The 20,719-nt window shown below is 34.5% G+C and overlaps 1 pseudogene; it reads left to right on the forward strand.

Moving 5' to 3' along the window:
• Window positions 1–5,583: 5,583 nt before the first annotated feature.
• On the forward strand, window positions 5,584–16,116 carry LOC134281621 (carboxylesterase 5A-like; annotated as a pseudogene).
• Window positions 16,117–20,719: the final 4,603 nt, after the last annotated feature.

Raw genomic sequence — 20,719 nt, forward strand, 5'->3', positions numbered from 1 at the left:
GATAAAAAAGTCGTGCAACATTATTCGTCTTGTCATAAGTAATACACTTGTGAAATATGAAAGCCCTTGTACTACTTGTTCAAAAACCATGGCCAAAGTTAAGGGCTTTAAGAAAGTCGGCCAAATTCTATGGTCAAGGTCAAAATCAGAAATATTTATACTCTTTGAAAGGTCTTGACACAATAATACGTGAAATATAAAAGCTGTTTTAAAGTTATGGCCAAGATAAAAATCTGGTATTTTTTGTAAAAGTGGGCCAAACTTAAAGGTCGAATTGGTGGTACTCGAGGAAAGGTTTTGTCACAAGGAAGAGACCTGTACAATATGAGAGCAATAGTAGTCCCAGCTACTCAAAAGTTATAGGCAAGGTTTAAGTTATTGCGGACAAAGAGACAGACATACAGCTGGACATAGGGACAGACGGACAGACAGGGTAAAAACTATATACCCCAAAATTGTCGATTACGGGGACGTAAGAATTGATTAATAATGGTATATTTCAACAAAAAAAGGAAAAATCCCGGAAGGTGAACTACAATTATACAGTAAATCTTCTGGAGGAATTCACTTCACTAAAGGAACATCTACTCTATAATAACTGAATATATTTTCATTTAAAATTGCTGGAAGTATTGATCCTGGGTCTATCAATTGCCGTATTATGCGTATTATATCTCATTCGTTTGTTTATAAATTTTCCACCTTTTTAATAAGTAAATAGTAAATATCCTTATTGTTTATAATTGTATATACATGTTCGTAATTACATGTTATCATACTTCACAAATTTTCTGTCTATATATAAAGTTTAGGAGAACAAACAATCAAATAATTTTTTACTTCGCAGTAGCATTTACTTATAGTTTATTGTTGTTCATGATGTTCTTTGATTAATTTTCACATACCTTGTATATGGTAAGGTAGATCGTTTGATGCTGGATTCAAGCAGGAAAAAAAATTAACAACTTGAACTATCATCAAATTTACATCTTGAGCAACTTTTGAACTAAAATCATTTTCTAATGAATTCTACTGGCTTCTCAAATGACTCTTACATTGATTACTGGTAAATATTTTGTTTGAGAAAATAATTGTTTTTGAAAAACTGAACGGATGTCGCTCGCTTTTCAGGTCTACCAATGGCGTCCAAGAAAAGTGAAATGTAAAACATGCTCATAATCCTGAACACCATTGATGAACCCATAATATATATTACAATAATTGAAACAGACAACGAGACAAAAATATTCTGCATGGGGAAATACTAAATGATATACAACCATTAATTACCGTACGAGTAACATTACAATGCAAATCCATTTCATGTTCACTCTGAAAACGTTTGACGTTGTGACAAAATGACGTCATTTTGAACCTGAAAAAGTATTTTTGATAAAAATGAAGAAAAAAAACCTATTTAAAGTTGACGTAGGACCATAAAAATTTCATATTTGACAACTTCTAACCTTCATCAAAATCCGTGAAAAACTCTAAATGTATCAAAATTATCATGAGGGCCTTTTTCTATGGTCCAATCATATATTTTAGGCGTCAGACTTCCATTGCAAAGATCAGAGGTTACCTTAATAGAAAAACAACTTTACTTGAAACTCTCCGTGGATATGATCGTGTTTTGCATCTTTCATAAACACATATATACATAGGTCAATACTGTTCGAATCACCAAGACTTTTGTATTGCTGCAGGCTTTGACTGATTCGGATTGACGTTCAATCTCTCACCAAACTAAGTTCTACTGATTTTACAGATGGAATAATAAAATTTATCATTATCACTCTATGCACCTGAAGGACGTGTATTTGCTCTACTTCCTTGGTCCTCGCTTAAAGTACATTTTATATATACTAAATGTCGTTGTGCTCTGTTACTTTAACCCGAAATATAAAGATTAATAAAAGGATTATTCTGATTTATGTATTATTTTCAAACTATACAGAAATTGAAATTGTCTCTTGGGTCAATCAGTAATAATGTGCCTTCTAGCCTAACTGAGGTGGATTGAAAATGAATTTCAAACTAGAATTTCAATCCAATTTTTGTCGGCCGTCCGCGTCGAATGGTAAGTTGTTGGTTTTTGTCAAGGTGCATTACACAGCAGTCCTTTATGAAAAGATTTAAAATATACAAATAATTATATACGAGGGATGATCAAAGAGTTCGCTAACTAACTGAATAACTTCCATAAAAGAAACAATTTTGGTTTCAGTGTTGATTACATTTATGCCCCCGTAAAAGAAGTTTCGGGGGTATATAGTTTTTGCCCTATATGTCCGTCCGTTTAGCTGTCTGTTTGACGGTCCGCAAAAACTTAAACCTTGCCCGTTACTTTTGATTTAGGGGAGCTATGCCTTTCATATTTCACATGTGTATTTCTTGTGACAAGACCTTTCCTTGGCTACCACCAAATTTGACCTCTTTACCTTGGAGTTTGACCCTCTTTTAGACCCACTTTTACACAAAAATTCCAAACTTTTATTTTGGCCATATCTGTTGAACAGTAGACACCAGGACATTTATACGTCACATATGTACTCTCTGTAGAAAGACCTTTCATTGGATACCAACAACCTTGACCTTTTGACCTTGAAGATTTCCGTACTTATGAAAAAACTTTAACCTTTGCCATAACTTTTGAACGCTAAGGGATAGGGCTTTCATATTTCACATATGTAATCATTGTGAGAAGACCTGGATACCAAAAACTTTGACCATTTCACCTTGACTTTGGAGTTTGACCTACTTTTAAAAAGCAAACTTTGACCATATATTTTAAAGGGGTAGGGCTAGTGCTTTCATACTTTACATATTTAATCCTTGTTGCAAGACCTTTAACCCTTTGATCTTAGCCTTAAAGTTTGACATACTTCCGCAAATATTTTGAACCTTGACCATAACTTCTGAACGGTTGGGACTAGGGCTTTCATACTTTTTAAATGTATTCTTTGTGACAAGACCTGTCACTGGATACCAATTACTATGACCTTTTGACCTTGGAGATTTCAATACTTATGACAAAACTTTAACCTTGGCCATAACTTTTGAACGCTAAGGGCTAGTGATCTAATATTTCAAATAATGTAATTCTTGTGAGAAGAACATTCATTGGATTCCAAGAATTTTCACCCTTTGACCTTGGTGTTTGACCCACTTTTAAAAAGCAAACTTTGAACATAACTTCTAAAGGGTTAGTTCTAGTTTAACCTTGGTCATAACTTTTGAAGAGTTATGGCTAGGGCTTTTTACTTCACATTTGTATTTTTGTGACGAGACCTTTCATTACCTTGATCTTTTGACCTTGGAGATTTCCATACTATGAAAAAACTTTGACTTACTTTTATATTTCAGAATTGTATTTCCGTTGAGTTTGCATTTAAGAAAAGTTTAATCTTCGCTATGTTGCAAACGGGGACATATCAGTGTTTCAAAAAACAAATCTTGTTTGAATTAGTCCTTTCCAATTTTAAAGCACCTTAACCACCGTTCTGCTCACGCGCGAATCACGTGATATAGGAGGTCACGTGACCCCCTCTCTAGCGTTCTGTCACAAAAGCTGAAAGATTTTTCTGAGTTTTATATTTATTTCCATGTTAGTTAATTTTGAAAACAAGAACAGATTATTTGTCAGAAATGGTTAAATCTCGGTAACAGAATGGATGGATATGATTATCTATTCCAAAAATAAGCATGGCGACCATTAAAACCCAAACCTTCTGTCTCGGTAGAGACGTTAATTCAAGGTGGATCGAGAATGGGTGTCTTCATTTTATCATATCTAATATGTTTAAAATCTAAAGTAAACGATATCTCAGGTACTTAATAATTATATTATTGTTCAAATATTCAACTATTTTTCAAAGTGTAAATTGGAGGTCTTTGATAGCTGTGTCTAAAAACACATCTCTTTTCAAACTTGCTTTCACTGAACAACATAACAAGTATCATTTTTAAGCATTTGCCTTCCTTCACTATTAAAACGATCAATCCAGTCATTGATTGAATTTATAGGAAGTCATTAGTCTTAATACACTGTGTACAAATTATATGATACTGCAAAGGGATTTCTAAAATGTACAATAAATTGTACTGTCGTTTGTTGAACGAGTACGACTGTGACAACCATTTTTTGTCACAAGTGACCAACATGTGTAAGACGTCATTTTCACATTGTGACGTCACAAACAAGGAGAAAAACTTAATTCAGCATATGCTATTTATAGAACTTGTGTATGGCGATGTGTGTACATTTTTTAAAAATCTGGATTGTGGTTTTGTAGACATAGAGATAGTTCGCGTACTTTTTGATCACCCCTCGTAGCTTTTATTTTATTGATATGTTAAATATATTTGGGATTGCATTTCATTGAAACACCATACTATTACATGAATACATGTACAAGACATTGACTGCTTTAGAGAAATAAAACAGAATTTTTCATTCATGTCTGAGTACAGAGATCGTTTTAATAAGCTATTTGAATTTTAGTTTGTTTAATTAGTTGTCTGAGATATTGATTAAGATAATCATTAAAAATAGGCTATTATTTTCACACTGAAATGTTTACGAATTTTACCATATAACCGATCACGACAAGGAGCAGTCGATAGAGGACGCTTTCTCCTCCATGGCACCTGATCCCACCTCATGTTTTAAGAAGTTCCTGTTTACTCTGCTCCTGATTTATATAGTTTTCAAAGGAAATTTGAGCGTTTTTACAGTTCATTATTTTCATATTTCATTCGAAAGCTTAAAAACCTAGATATAAAATTACTTTGAATTAAAAAATTCAACAATTCGTTATATCGATTTCAAAAATATTTGATAGGTCCTAAATGGGTTTCCGTAATATGCTTTTTTTAATTTTTTCCCCTTACAGCCACGGTTACGCTTTCTGCAGGTGACACTGTATGTTCTCCCCACACGAACTGACAATCACCTTCCCCGACAAAGCTCCGTCCCAATAAACCCAAATATATCCTTATATCTATTTCACTCAAATGGTTAACAAATTTATTCTCGATTATATGCAACACACCTTACCTTCTAAAATATCAGATAATCGATATCTTTTCATGTTTGTTTTTCAAATTTGAAAGAAATCTCACTGTTCGTGCTACCCGAAAGATTACAGTGCGTTATCATATCAGCTGGAAACAATCAGACCATTATAATGGTAAGTTTTAAATGCAGTAAAATTGTATCTTAATTGTAATTTTCTTAGCCTCTGATCAAAGCTACATGTGATTCTATGTAAAACTTATCGATCACTTAAAAAGTGCAAAATATAATTTAAGGATTATAAACATTCCATGTCAATAAGAGGGTTTTCAAAATGTCTTTTTCTTCCTTTTAGATACTACATTTAACCTACATCAGTATCGTTGCATGTTTTAAAATTTCTTCGGGACAACAAAAAACTAAGAATTTTGTTCATAAAACAAAACTTGGACCCATACTGGGTGTAGAAATTTCCAGTTATGACACTACTGAGTTGTACAGATTTTTACAGATTCCGTACGCCCAACCTCCTACCGGCAGACATAGATTCGCCAGACCAATATCATATGGTTCCTGGAATGGGACCAGGGGCTGACAAATAGATTTTTAAGGCACTAGCCCAAGGGCAGGTACATGGTCAAAATTGACTTGCCCTACCTGAATTTTTGCTTGCCCTATCATAAACTAATTCTGTATTTATAGATATTTCAAAAAAAGAGGAAGACAAACGCTGAGCAAGCCCCCATGCTCAGCTTTAAATCTATGGCGTACAAATAAAAGTCACTTGCCCGCGGGCAAGTGGCTGATAAAATTCCACTTGCCCACCCCTAAAATTCACTAGCCCCGGGCGTCGGGCAATGGGATTTGTCATCCCCTGGGGACCCTTAATGCTACAGCGTTCGGGCCTGCATGTCCACAGGTTTATAATTATCATTTTGTCAAGCATGGACTGAGTGAAGATTGTCTACATTTGAACATATATGCGCCTTCTAATCTGAAGAGTTCGTCTAAAAAGTCCGTGATGGTTTGGATCCATGGTGGATCCTACAGCGTGGGAACGGCTTCATTTTATGACGGAAGTATGCTTGCAAAAACTGGAAATGTTATTGTAGTGACGGTAAACTATCGTCTGGGTTTGCTCGGCTTTATGGCTTTGAAAAATTCCACAGTCAAAGGAAATTATGGATTGTGGGATCAAATGTTGGCTTTACAATGGGTGAAGGACAATATAGATGATTACGGAGGTGATATGAATAGCATTACAATATTTGGCCAATCAGCAGGCGGTTTCAGTGTGGGCTTTTTGGCTTTGATTCCGCAAAATAAAGGCTTATTCCACCGCATAATAATGCAGAGTGGAGTTCCCAATTCACCATTAAAGGTCACACGCCAAGGTTATGATACATACTCTACATCTGAAGCTGTCTCCGTGCATTTATGTCCATTTTCGAACAAAATATCTTAATGAGAATTATCTGCATGAGGTATTTATCTTCCAGTTCCTACACTTATCCATCCAGCTATATTCCCCTCGCACCTGTTGTCGACAATGACTTATTTCAACAATCTCCTGAAGATATTTTGAAACATGAGAATTCCTCCGCCTTTGCCTTTTTTAAGTCTCTAGACGTCATCGTCACAAATTGCGACATGGAAGGATCCGTTCTCTTTACAGCTATAGAAGGTTTAGAGCGATATTATAAGAAGATTGGGGCTTCATTACGCTCCTCAGACTGGATATGGAATGTTGGACCAGAAAATATGTTAAAGGAATACTATGGAAGAAACAAACGGCTCTTTTCGGAAATCAGCAAGTTTTACGGTTTTACAAAGAACAGCACGTCTGATGATCAATTTCGTAAATGGGCAGAATTATTTACAGACCTTTTCTTCATTGCGCCATCAACTGAAATCATAGACATACATTCTAATAACAAATCGTCAACATTTAGGTTTATTTTATCAAGGGAGAGTCCCATTTACCCGGGATTCATGTATAATGAATCAGCACCCCCGGGATGGTTCCACGGTGCTGCCCATTCTGACGATATCGTGTTTCTGTTTTTTATTGAAAACCTGCAAGAATTCGATCCGAACACGACGGTGAAAGCGACAGACGAGGATCTGTTATTTGCCTTTCAGATGAGAAAGTATTGGTCCAATTTTGCCATCACGGGGTTAGAATATTTAAAAAGACTTATAGTTTGTTATGCATGCATTTTCTATATTTTTGCATTTACAAATTATAATAATATTAAACTTACGTATTCAACTTTTTTTCTTTTAGGAACCCAAATGACCCGAGATTACCATTTTGGCCCAGTTATAACACACAAAACAAAAGATTCATACAACTTGGAGAAAATATTAGCTCAAAAATTTCTTACAAAAGCCAGGAGGCGGACTTTTGGTTACGTGAAATACCATATATTCAGGATCAGCATCCTATGATCAACACAGAGACAAGCACATCTTATACATCTTCTGCCAAACAGTATAAATTGCGGCGTGAGATCAAATGTTTGATGTTTTTCACATTACTGATTTTTTGTTCTAATTTTTAGAAACTATATATATATATATTGTATATCAAATTAAAAGGGACATGAAATGTTGACATTTTTGTAGCTACGTGCATCCTACATGATCCCGAGATACACAGAACAATTTCTAAAACGATGTTAATCATCGACACAAGTTAATGAAATAAAAATATCAGCAGACTGGTTTAAAGCAAATATAACTTATCATTTAGTCAAATGCTGCAAACATTTTTCTTACTAATTGTTAGTCAATTACTTATACACTGAATTGACGATGGATTTTTCCGATCATGACAAGGAGCACACGGTGGGTGTGAGCGGTCAGCAGGGGATGCTCACTCCTCCATGGCACCTGATCCTACCTCTGATGTTTTAGAGGTCATTGTTTGCTCTATTCCTATTGTGTACTGCGTTATGGACTTTGATGTTGAATACCATCTCCATATCCTTCACAGAAAAAATCATGAATGGCAAAATGTCATTTTTTTTATATTTAAAATATCGGTATACAGTAAAACTCGGTTATAGCGAAGTCCTGGGGACCTGTGAATTTAATTCGCTATATTCGTAATTCGTTATATCCGTATAACGAATTCGTATAACCATATATAGCGAATTCGCAATATGCATGTTTTCCTTCAAGTGTTACTATCAAATATGTTAGGGAAGCAAATATTACAAAACATACCTTCGAAAACTAAGGTTTTATTATGAATTGAGTTTTATATACAAATGCTGAAAGAAAACAAAGTCAGTTTAATTGATCAAATTTTGAGATCTTTGAAAGTTCGTTATAAAAGATGTAAAATTCATTAAATTTAACCTCAACGGGACTCAAAATCAGTTCGCTGTATCCGTAAATTCGTTATATCAGAGTTCGTTATAACCGTAGAATTTTACAAAGATTTGTTAAGAATTTTGCCGTGGACCCAGAAGAACTTCGTTATATCCGTGAATTCGCTATATCCGTGTTCGTACTAAACGTGTTTTACTGTATTGGTAAACTAGTGTCATATGGAAAAGGAGTCGATGAATTAATATTCCCTCAAAATCCAATTTTGATTCATTAAGGATATATCTCCATTGGTTGTAGATGATGCAAATATTAAATTTAAAAACTTTAAACTTCTGTGAACTTTCTTTGATCTTCAAAATGCTTCGCTTTTTCGCTTTCACCATTATAAATGAATGTATGGAAGGATATGGAGATAACGCATAGTATTCAATATCAAAGTCTATAAAACAATACAAAATAGGAGCTGAGCAAACACGGACCTCCGAAACATCAGAGGTGGGATCAGGTGCCATGGAGGAGTGAGCATCCCCTGCTGACCGGTCACACCCGCCGTGTGCTCCTTGTCATGATCGAGAAATAACGGGAAAATCCGTCGTCAATTCAGTGTATAAATAATGGACTAACAATAAGTATGAAAAACGTCAGTCAGCATTTGTCTCAATGATAAAAATGCTAGTACATGATAATACATATTGGTACTTTGAATGTTAAAATATATGCTGCTAAACTTCTTCATTTTACCTATATTTAAACGTTGCTTTAGTATAATATAATTTTAAACTACAATGACGAACTTGGTGAAAATACAATAAGTTCATTTTATAGAACCTGAGGGTCGAAAACCTTGTGTAGGAGTTGAGAAAAGAGAGCAGGGGTAGAGACAAGTAAGGCAGGGGTAGAGAAAAGTAAGGCAGTATCGTATCAGCTGGGGTCAGACATGTCGATAAAAAATCTGTCATAGATTGAAGGTCAAGAATTTTGACAAGGATTATGAAATTTTAAAATTCACTCATTCAGAACACGCCCGAAGAAAAACAGACATTTCAGATGATAACAATTATAACATAAAAGTACCAAAAGCCGTAGGGAAAAATCATAGTAGTTTCTTTTTCCATTTGTGGAAATTTTAATGATGGAAAGGAATTCACGATAATAAACGTCTGCAATACAAGTATAAACACATTTAGTGACCTGGTCAATCGCATTTTAATCGCTTTCATCTCAAACACGATTTGAAGCCCATGGCGAATAACTGTACCCTTCACCTGAGCACGAACTTCAAAATATCTTTATAAAAATTTAGACAGTTATAACCATTGATGCTCCATTACCCTCTAGTGTGCTTTATGAAGTTAACGTTACCAACGTATCTTAACGATATACATGTATAGATTATATATATATATATATATATATATATATATATATATATATATATATATATATATATATATATTTATTTATTTATATAGAAAGCACAAAGAAATTCACTTTTAAATGGATACCCACTTCCGCCCCAGCCCGGGGTTGAACTCTCGACCTTTGGAATCTGTCTCCTAGCAGTGCAGGAACAGCGCGCTAGACCGCTCGGCTTTCTAGGCAAGTCAAAAAACTTGCTTTCGATGCCGATGGAATTCTCGCGGCGCTGCCCTACACTACACGGTCATTGAGAATAGAAGTGAGATACAGTTATGTTAGTTTAAGAGTTGTTGTAAAATGTGCTGTATAAATAATAATTAATTTCATTACAACATGTATTGGTAACAATCCTCTGTTAAAACTAATGTCCAAATAACTGTATCTCACTTCTATTCTCAATGACCGTGTAGTGTAGGGCAGCGCCGCGAGAATTCCATCGGCATCGAAAGTAAGTTTCCTGACTTGCCTAGATAGCCGAGCGGTCTAGCGCGCTGTTTCTGCACTGCTAGGAAACAGATTCCGAAGGTTGAGAGTTCAACCCCGGGCTGGGGTGAAAGTGGATATCCATGTGCAAGTATTTACATCAGAAATTGGAAAAAAAGAACTTGAGTTTATATTCCGATTATTTTGATTTTTATATTTTATTTCAATAATTGTAATGTCATTCACCTCTGAAAATTCATTTCAACTATATTGTCATTTCGGAATTATATTTCTTAACAAAAATATGTCTACTAAAATGTAAGAAATTAGATCTACATGTACATGTGTGTAATTTAGTAATTGGGGTTTTAGGGGTTTACCATTTTAATAAGAATCAAGCAATCAAAAATGGGGGGGGGTTACAGAGGAAGAATTTAAAAATAATTAAAGTGGAAGAGGATATCCAGTATTTAGCGAATATCTTTGGATATGATTTATATAATAAAAGTGTTCTTATGATTTATTTTTAGATTTCTTTCTCCATGAATATGAAAATTTTATAAAGCAAGATTTAAAATCTAAGTTCAATTTTTTTAAGTTGTAAAAATTTCATTATCAACGTGTGTTTGATATTATACCGATATTGCCCTTTCATGATGTTTATACATAGATATAGTTGTGTACATAGATTTCACAGAAATGCAAAATACTCTTTTTGGTGGAGTCGATATATAAATGAATTGATCGTATGAAAGGACTACCAGGTAAGTTTGTTAACTGAAAAAAGCTGAAAAAAAATAATTTGTATCAGCCATAAGTTTTCTCTTTCATCTTTTTATCCACCAAACGAAGTTTTGAGGTGTATATACGAATTAACTTGTCCGTCTATGTCTGTATGTCTGTATAGCTGTCTGGTTACATGTCACAGAAATTTATTTTATGAAAAAAAGAATGCATTATATTCCTACAAAAATTGCCATGACCTTAAGAATGTGCCATGACCTTATCCTAAGGTCATTTGGCAAGTTTAAGGTCACTGGAAGAAACTTTTTAATTATTGTTCTCAATATACTTATGTATTCACAGTGCAAGTTCCATTTTACACTAAGATTGCTTATGACCTGAGGTTGTGCCATGACTTTACTTAAGTACATGCATTTTTTGCAAGTTCAAGTTCAACTTGAAGAAATTGTTTTCTCTTATATTTTCTATGCAAAAAAAAAAACAAGGCCACTTAACACAAAGATTGCTAATGACTTAACGATGTGTTGCATGAACCTTGATTCAAATTATTTTGTGAACATCTTATATTCAATGTGATCAGGTTTTAAAAGAGAAATTTTTGACATAATTTAAATTTTAAACTTCATTAATTATTAAAATAAGTTGTGAAACAAATTGAGAAATCAAATCAGGTGGATTTTTAAAATTCCATTTCATATAAAAAGATTGTGTAACAGTGAGTGCAGGAAAAAGGTTTGACTCCAACTTTATTGAGCTTTTTTTGTGCACGTTCAACTTTTGACACAGGAAGAGACAACAACGAAAATGATCCAAAGGACATGAAAAGATTAACCCTTTGACTGCTACGCACGACTATACCGGGGTATTAGTAATGCAACATGAAAATTTGTCGAAATTTCATATCTGAATATCTTGAAAATTTCCATGCGTTGGGTTGTGTATATGATGACTGCATGAATAAATTTGTCAGAAAAGTGAGGTTAGGGTTTATTCGTTAGGAAGGTCATGGTTATTAAAGTAATATAATAAAAAATACAGAGGTTGAATGTATCAAAAAAAAATCGATTTTGAAAGTAAAATGGCGAATGTAAAATGGAGGAAATGACAACAAGGAAGTATTTCAGTTTTTTAATGATGATAGTGATGAAAAGTGAGTTCAAAGGAAGGGTTTCAAGTCAGGAGATGTGCAATTAAGAAATAGAAATGTACTTGCAAAGTACCGATCGGGGGTTTCTTGTACCCAACAATGAGAATTTACACTAATGTTGAAAAGTGTGGTCTCAGGATGACGCCACGCCAAAAAATGTTCATTGGAGAAGAGAAGTTAAACAGTACATGGAAGTTTGATAAAATATTAACTTTTCTAAAACTGTTTGTGAATGATGATTTTATAAATTTGTGGTCGGAAAGGCAATGCAAATCGGTCAGGTAAAAAATGTTGATGTCTTTCACATAGACTGGCAAAGTCAGGGTACTGTATTGAAGCTTTAATATTTACAAAGCACACCTTGCACTCAGTATGCAGATGCAATTGGAGTAGATGAAACTACACAATGACTACTAGAAAAGTAATGGGCCTACTTACAAGATGTGGACTTTTTGAAAAAGGACATCACATTTACATGGACAACTACTACACGTCACCAAGTTGTTGGAGGAGTTACGACTTCACAACACCTATGCTTGTGGGACACTTCAGAAAAACAGAAAAGTGAGGTGTACCAGAAGCATCAAAAGAATTGTAAAATTGAAACAGCTCCAAGTAATTATATCAGAATGAAGTTTGAACAGAAATGCTGGCTGTGGATTGTTTGTTTACAACTAACTAAACACTTACAAAGGAAAGTGTGGTCAAGGTCAACAAAAATGACAGAACAACAAATGATACATTGCCAAACCAATCAGTATGTATCAACATGTAAAGTTTTGCAACACCTTTTCAGTGATGTAACTGAAAACTGCCCTTGCCACAACACTAATATAAGTAAAATTGTTTTTAATGTAAAAATATTGTTTATATAAAATACATAAGTTTGATGCCATTTGTCAGACTAGCTTTTATCACGTGATTTCATGAGCCAATGAAATCATTTCATTTAGAGATGTAATAGCTTGATTCTAATTTTATCATTGATCTCTGCTGTTCCCCAAATCAGTTTTCAAAAGTTTGGATATTTAACCATTAATCACAAAATGGATACTTGTTTTGTAATTGATTCGATTTCAGAATATGTGTGATGCTGTGTCTATACGTGGTAGCGGAGCAATTTTTAAAAATCACTGAATAGTCATGTGTCAGGAGCTCGGTGAACTTTGTTTACTTTTATCAAGAAGGTTAAATAAATGACAGCAATCATTGAATTGCCATCTTATTGTATTAAACAAATAGGCCTTTTATGGCAAAAATGAACCAGAGAACATTCAATTAAATGAATTGTTGAACAAATGTAAAGAACATAAGTATTATATTGCCGAGTTCAAGAGAAAAAATCAACTTGTACAAATTTATAGAGACAACGTTCTCCGCGATTCACAAAATGATTCACAAAATGATTCACAAAATGATGACTTGGTTATCCCTGATGAAAATGGAAACAATGGCGAACTTCCCGCATCTTCGAGCCTGGTATGAAAACGAGGCTGGGCGGAAGTTGCCTTGGAAAACCAAAAATATGTGTCCAATCAAAAAGTACATTGGAGGCCAGCGATTTTCTCTATAATTTCAGAAGATTTGAAGAATTTGAAGGAAATATCATTTATTGGGCCAATTTTAGGCTTCTATTAACACACATGGTATCTTAGAACAGTCTTTGACATGTATTAAAGGGCCTCAAAATCAAATTAAAGGGCCAGGTTCCCTTTGCCATCTGCCACTATTTAACTCAGGCCATCGGAATAGTTTTCAGTTTTTTAAGGCCATCAGCTGTTTTCTCAGCAAGTTTCATTGAAATATATATGAAATTTTTCAATTCTGTACTTGTTGAGGCATTATAAACTGAAACTTATTTTTGCTCAAGGGGTTTGGTAATAACATGTTAATTTCCTCTTCAACTGTGCATCTGTTCATAACTGAACTTGTGTATATCAACATGATAGTGTATAATCACTCAGGTGTGTATTTGAGTCAGCATTAGTTCACAACCCTATTAAGATTTATTTCATTGAAATGTAAAATAAACTTCGATGTCCCACAAATCTCTGTTTATTCATATAACAGAAAACCTGTATCATATTTAGGGATAAAAACTGGAGGGTTAACATAGCTAATCAGAAACTAGAGATGACCTCAACACAATGTTTCCTTCATAAGGCAAAGTAAGTCACACAATTAACCAACAAAAAGTGCCCCACCCTCAAAATTTCATGACCCCAATTTTGATACTTTGGAATAGACCTATATAAAAACTTAAAACTAGTTTATTCATCATGAAAATGTAATTAAAATCCAGGGGTAAGCAAGATTGAGAGTTTTCATCCCTTGATGCATCATTTGCCCCACCCTCAAAATTTGCAGGGTAGGGGAACTTTGGTTTATATAAGCCTTATAGTTTCTTGGTGATAGACCTGCACCCATAACTTTTAAGAGGTCTGATATCTGGAAAATGTATGTCAAGTTCAGCACTGAAGCAAGTCCATTAGTGTGCATCCTAAGATGTATCATCCATGCAATTACAATATAGCACCAAAAACTTTAACCTGTTCACTCAACTGGAAAATGAGATGGTACAGATCAGCATTCGAAGCAAGTGGTATCTGATCCTAAGATGTACCATCCATGCAAAATTTCATTATAGGGCTCAGGGGACTTCGATGAAACCTGCACCAAAATGTTTAACCTGTTCACTCAACCGGAAAATGTAGGAAACACACTAGAAACATCTTCCATGCATGTCTAATCAATATAGGACATAGAAGTACTTAAATAGAAGTGCTCCAAAAAACTTAACCTTAGGGACGCCCACCCTCAAAATTTCAGACCCGAGGGTATCACATAACCTCCCCCCAACTTCGTTGAGGTGAGCTAAAAAGGAATTGGAAGACTAATATCGGAGGTAAAAACAATGAAAGAGAGTGTGTACTCTGGAAAACTACAACCAGATGGTACCATGGATGATCATTCCTCATCAGATGATGAAATAATTGCTGTCCCTTAGTGCCCCAGTACGGCGCCTCAAAATTACTTCGACCAAGAAATGTGTCAAAGTCAACAGAAGCTGTTGTTGTGTTATTGAATATACTTTATTACAAAAATGAAATTGAAGACTGTTCTATTTCGGGGAAGAAAACTCAAAGGAGATGGTACCATCCCCCTTTTTTCAAGACTAGAAATATGTCAATCGGACATGAATGCCCCCTCAAAATTTCAGACAACATGGAAATTTGTATGTGTATAAAATTTGATCAGTTTGGTTCAGGTATAGTATTACAATATAGGGGTAAAAATGGGGGACAGATACAGCATCCGAAACAAGTCTGGTAGTGTCCATTTTTTCCTAGAAGTGGTATCTGATCCTTAGTGCCCCACCCTCAAAATTGTCAGACCCCAGGGTAGGGGATGTCAGGTTACCTAGCCCGATGTGATATTATATAATGACAAAGACCATGTTGTTAAAAAGTTTTTGTAATCATCAAAGCAGTTGTTCTTTTTTCATACAGAAAGTTATCTGATCCTTAGGGCCAAACCCTCAAAATTTCATGAATCTTCATATTCATGACTCTTCATGAATTATTCATGAAAAAATATTTATGACTATTAGTATTACTTTCATGAATAAAAATTCATGATTACAAAATGTCCAATAATAAGTTCATGGATCTTCATGAACATTTCAAAGAATGGTATCTGATGTTTGCCCCACCCTCAAAATTTTGCCCCTTTCGTCCTACCCTTAGCTAATTTAGTATTACAATATAGGAGCGAAATTAAATGGGTGACCATAATTTCTCAAATAAAACTATGACCAGGCGAATTTAAAACGGGGCAAAATTGTCTGCAAGGGTAAAAGGGGAAAAATTTACGGGGCTCAAAATAACCCTGTATATAGTATTTCATGAATAAAATTCATGAATAATTCAAGAAAAATCATGAATTATTCATGGTCATCTGCAGGGCACAAGCCTACAACAGAGATGGACATCCAACTTTTGAGATAGAAGTAGTATCTGACCCCTAGTGCCCCACCCTCAAAATTTAAAACCCATGGTAGTGGACATATGATGTCCAAAAGACGAGGAAATAAAGATGACTTTATTACAATATAGGGGTAAAAACTGGGGGAACATCTAAAAAAGAATTTTGAACATCTCAAAGATTTTTTCGTAGAAGTGGTATCTGACCCCTAGTGCCCCAAAGTCAAAATTTCAAATACTTTGGATTAGGGGATATTGTTGGAAAGCTTGAAAGAGGAAAGCCCCTTTACAATTGGAATGCCAAACAAATCCAATATGGAAGGTTTTCCCAGGACCAGTGGTAACACAGCAAGTGGAACTCCTGGGAAATACAATGACTATTTCAAAGAATGTTTGAACACAACCACCACTCCAGGAAGAGAAGATAGGAATATGGCAATAGAAAAAAGCAGGTTTATTAGATAGTATTACAATATATGGGGTAAACACTGGGGGACTATATATGGAACTGAGATGGTACCATCACCATTTATTGTAATGTAGAAGTGGTATCTGACCCCTAGTGTCCCACCCTGAAAATTTGATGGAATATTTTGATTCGATGTCCCTAGCCCAAGATTATTGATAGTAATACAATATAGGGGTATAAAAGGGGTTCATTCATTGTAAACTAGAGATGGTACTCAATTAACTCATTTTTTCATGACAGTAGTACTCATCGTATTTTTAGTGCTTTATATCTAGAAATTTCGCCACCATCAGACAACGGACAAATTTTGATCAGAAACGCCCGATGTTCGGCTCGTATAGTGAAAAAAAAAAAATCAGAGTTATAGACCAGCTATTTTAAAACTAGAGATGAATCTAGCACATCAGTTGATTGACTTTTTCATAGAAGTGGTATCTGACCCCTAGTAAGAAATCCTCACAAATTTACCCAAAGGTTATATTTAAATTTTAAGATGAGAAAGAGGTTACTTTAGTTTTGTTTTATTTTACATACAAATACTAACTGCGTTCTAAAATCATGTAATGCTATAAATTTTATATCATTGTATCCAGTAAATCTTATTATATATGTAATAAATCATAACACGGCTACATTTATAATTTCAACAGGTTGTGTGACGGTCATACCCCCATGTGTGCAATCCGGCCTATGGAAATAAAGGGAAAAGCACATCGTCAATTCAGTGTTTAAATGATGGACTAACAATTAGGATGAAAAACGTCAGTCAGCATTTGACTCAATGAAAAATGTATTTGCTGACATCATTGTATCGACCACAGAACTGAAAATGATGATTTTAAAATATATATGCTATATTTTTTTCATCAATTGACTTCAGTAAATTCTTTTTATATCATTCAAATTAATTCATCTACAGTTAGCATTTTTTGCTAATCGAATGTATGCAGGAGTCATATAACATCCATATGCCCATGCCATGAAGGTAACTCCTGCACATCTCAAGGGAAGTGCCTTTAGCACTCTCTAAAGTTATGCCACTAATGGAGCATGGAGACTTGGTTGTTAGATTACCATTAATGTCTTGCTTAAGTAAAAGAGAGAAGTCCAAATATATAAAAAGATGTGTCAGACTCTGTGATTTTGTCGCCATGAAAGAGAGTGACCTAAGGATATAATGGTATGTTCCAAAAGAAAGAAGACGGGACAATTTTACATAAGGTTAATAGGGGATTACAACATCGATTTCAAATTAAAGAAGGGGAGTGCAGCCTCATCGAGTATATCGGTATATTGCAATATTAAATAAGGAAGGATCGAATACTTTCATACCTTTGTTGAAGTTATGCAAACCGGAAGAAAAATGCAAAATAAGATATCTGCATTAAAATAAGGTTGTTGGTTTTTGTTTTGTTTTTTGTTAGTAATTTACATTGCTACAGTGTGTAAAAGTTAAGAATCGAATGATTATAGAAACAAGGATATGAAAGAAAATTTAATTCAACAAAAGTTTTATATATTTCCACTGCCCATGTGCATTGTATAGTGAAACTAGATATCTATTTATGAGGGGAAAATCCCCATTAAAACAAAGAAACCGAAGCTTGAAAACTAAATGCAAACAAAATATACGAGAGATGTGGAGTTCTGTGATGGAAGTGATATTGAGGCAGATAATGACGATGTAGGAGAAGAAAATGAAGAGAATGGAGATGTATTAGGAAAATAGAAAGAGAAGTACAACAAGGCGATGTAAATGTGACTGGATTTTGAATAATTTCATTCAAGATTTAAGAAGGGGAGGTTAAAATCGCTGGGTAACCAAGAATTTTACTGGCCGCGTTCCTCCATGCTACAAAAAGGCAGGCGGTTCCACAATAGAGCATCCAAAGAAGCTTCTGCTGTTCAATATTTTTAACTGATTTGGACCAATGAAATGTGGGATAAACTTTAAGTTTAAAACACCTTAATTATACACGAAGTCTCTGTCACTTAATTCGGTTTGTACTTATAGCAAAAGAAGAGAAAAGTACTTAAGCTGTTGGGAATATAACTTTTCAACAGCAATCTCTCTTTATGTTTTAGTGTAGTCTACTTGCATGCCACATTATATTATAACAGTATAAAAATCATTTGGAGTAGCATTTTGAGAGTATTTAACAGAAATTTCTATTTTTAGTAACCACGTCAACACAGTTCACGAAATCAAAAACTGATAAACAGATTTATGTACCTTAGTGTGTTCTACTTGTGTGCCAAGTTATATTGAAATTTAAAAACTGTATTTGAGCATTTTGAAAGAATTTCACAGAAATTTCTATTTTTAGTAACCCTGGAAACACCATTCAAAAATCAAAAACCGATACACAGAATTATGTATCTTAGTGTAGTCTACTTGTGTGCTACTTTATATTGAAATCAGACCAAAACTGTAGGAGGAGTAGCATTTTGAAAGAATTTCACAGAAATTTCTATTTTTAGTAACCACGGCAACACCGTTCATCGAAACAAAAACCGATCACAGAATTATGTATCTTAGTGTAGTCTACTTTTGTGCTAAGTTATATTGAAATCAGACCAAAACTGTAGGAGGAGTAGCATTTTGAAAGAATTTCACAGAAATTTCTATTTTTAGAACCACGTCAACACCGTTCATCGAAATCAAAAAGTACGTAAGGGTTGCCCGCAACCCTGTGTCTCGCCTGCTGTCGCTGTGGTTAGTAAGAAATGATTGTCTGATAAACTGAAGCATTTATTGACATTTCAGAAGGAATAACTCAAAAATACAATAATAAAGAAATGGAACAGCTGACTTAATATCTAATCCCTTGGCGATTATATTGGCATTTATATATATATACATATACCCTGTAAATTCACAAATTATTGTGATGTTTTTATTATTGCGAATATTGCAACGTGTTATGAGTCGCAATAATTTGAACTTGCATTTTGAAATCAAATCCACTGTATATGTATCAAGTCATTCATGCAGAAAATGTAGGTGAAGATTACCTAATTATGGTACTGATATTGTTGGTTACCCATGATGTGTAGACTGACAAATTATCATGCCACTATAAGTTATAGTTGCTGAGATATGGACCTCCACCATAAATTTATGCAAAGTCACTCATGCGGAAAAATGTAGGTCAAGATGACCTAATTCTGGTACAGGCGTTTGTGGTTACCCATGATGTATCCACTGACAAATTATCATGCCACTATAAGTTATAGTTGCTGAGATATGGACCTCCACCATAAATTTATGCAAAGTCACTCATGCGGAAAAATGTAGGTCAAGATGACCTAATTCTGGTACAGGCGTTTGTGGTTACCCATGATGTATCCACTGACTAACTATCATGCCACTATAAGTTATAGTTGCTGAAATATGAACCTCCATTATCAATTTAACCAAAGTCATTCATGCAGAAAAATGTAGGTCAAAATGACCTAATTCTGGTACTGATGTTGTTGGTTACTTATAACCTGTACAATGACAAATCATCATGCCATTATAAGTTATAGATGCTGAGATATGGACCTCCACCAAAAATTTAACCAAAGTCACTCATGCAGAAAAATGTAGGTCAAGATGACCTAATTCTGGTACTGACGTTTGTGGTTACCCATGATGTATCCACTGACTAATTATCATATCCCTATAACTTATAGTTGCTGGAATATAGGTCTTCACCATAAATTATCATGAAAAAACTAAGTCCAACTTAAGGAAAAAATACGGAAAAATTTGAATTTTTTTTTTCAAAATCATACTTGGGATATAAATTTTTATCCATACTGAATATTGTGTCCAAATTTCAAGAAGACTGAATAAAATTTGAGAAAGTTATTGCAGTTTATAAAACTTTGACATTTGGGTTAACCAAAAGTTGGACGCCGACGACGACGACGACGACGACGGAATCTATGGTCGCTATGTCTCGCTTCGCGACATTCGTCGCAGGCGAGACAAAAACCGATATAAAGAACTATGTATCTTAGTGTGTTCTACTTGTGTGCCAAGTTATATTGAAATCAGACCAAAACTGTAGGAGGAGTAGCATTTTGAAAAATTGTTTACAGACGGACAGACAGACAGACAGACAGACGGACGGACGACGGACGCATTACTATCGCATAAGCTCTTCTGGTCTCTGACCAGTAGAGCTAAA

The sequence above is a fragment of the Saccostrea cucullata genome, unplaced genomic scaffold (genome assembly GCF_032062105.1).
Source record: "Saccostrea cucullata isolate Sc308-1 unplaced genomic scaffold, CSIRO_AGI_Scuc_v1 ctg6752, whole genome shotgun sequence".
NCBI classification, from domain to species: Eukaryota; Metazoa; Mollusca; class Bivalvia; order Ostreida; family Ostreidae; genus Saccostrea; species Saccostrea cuccullata.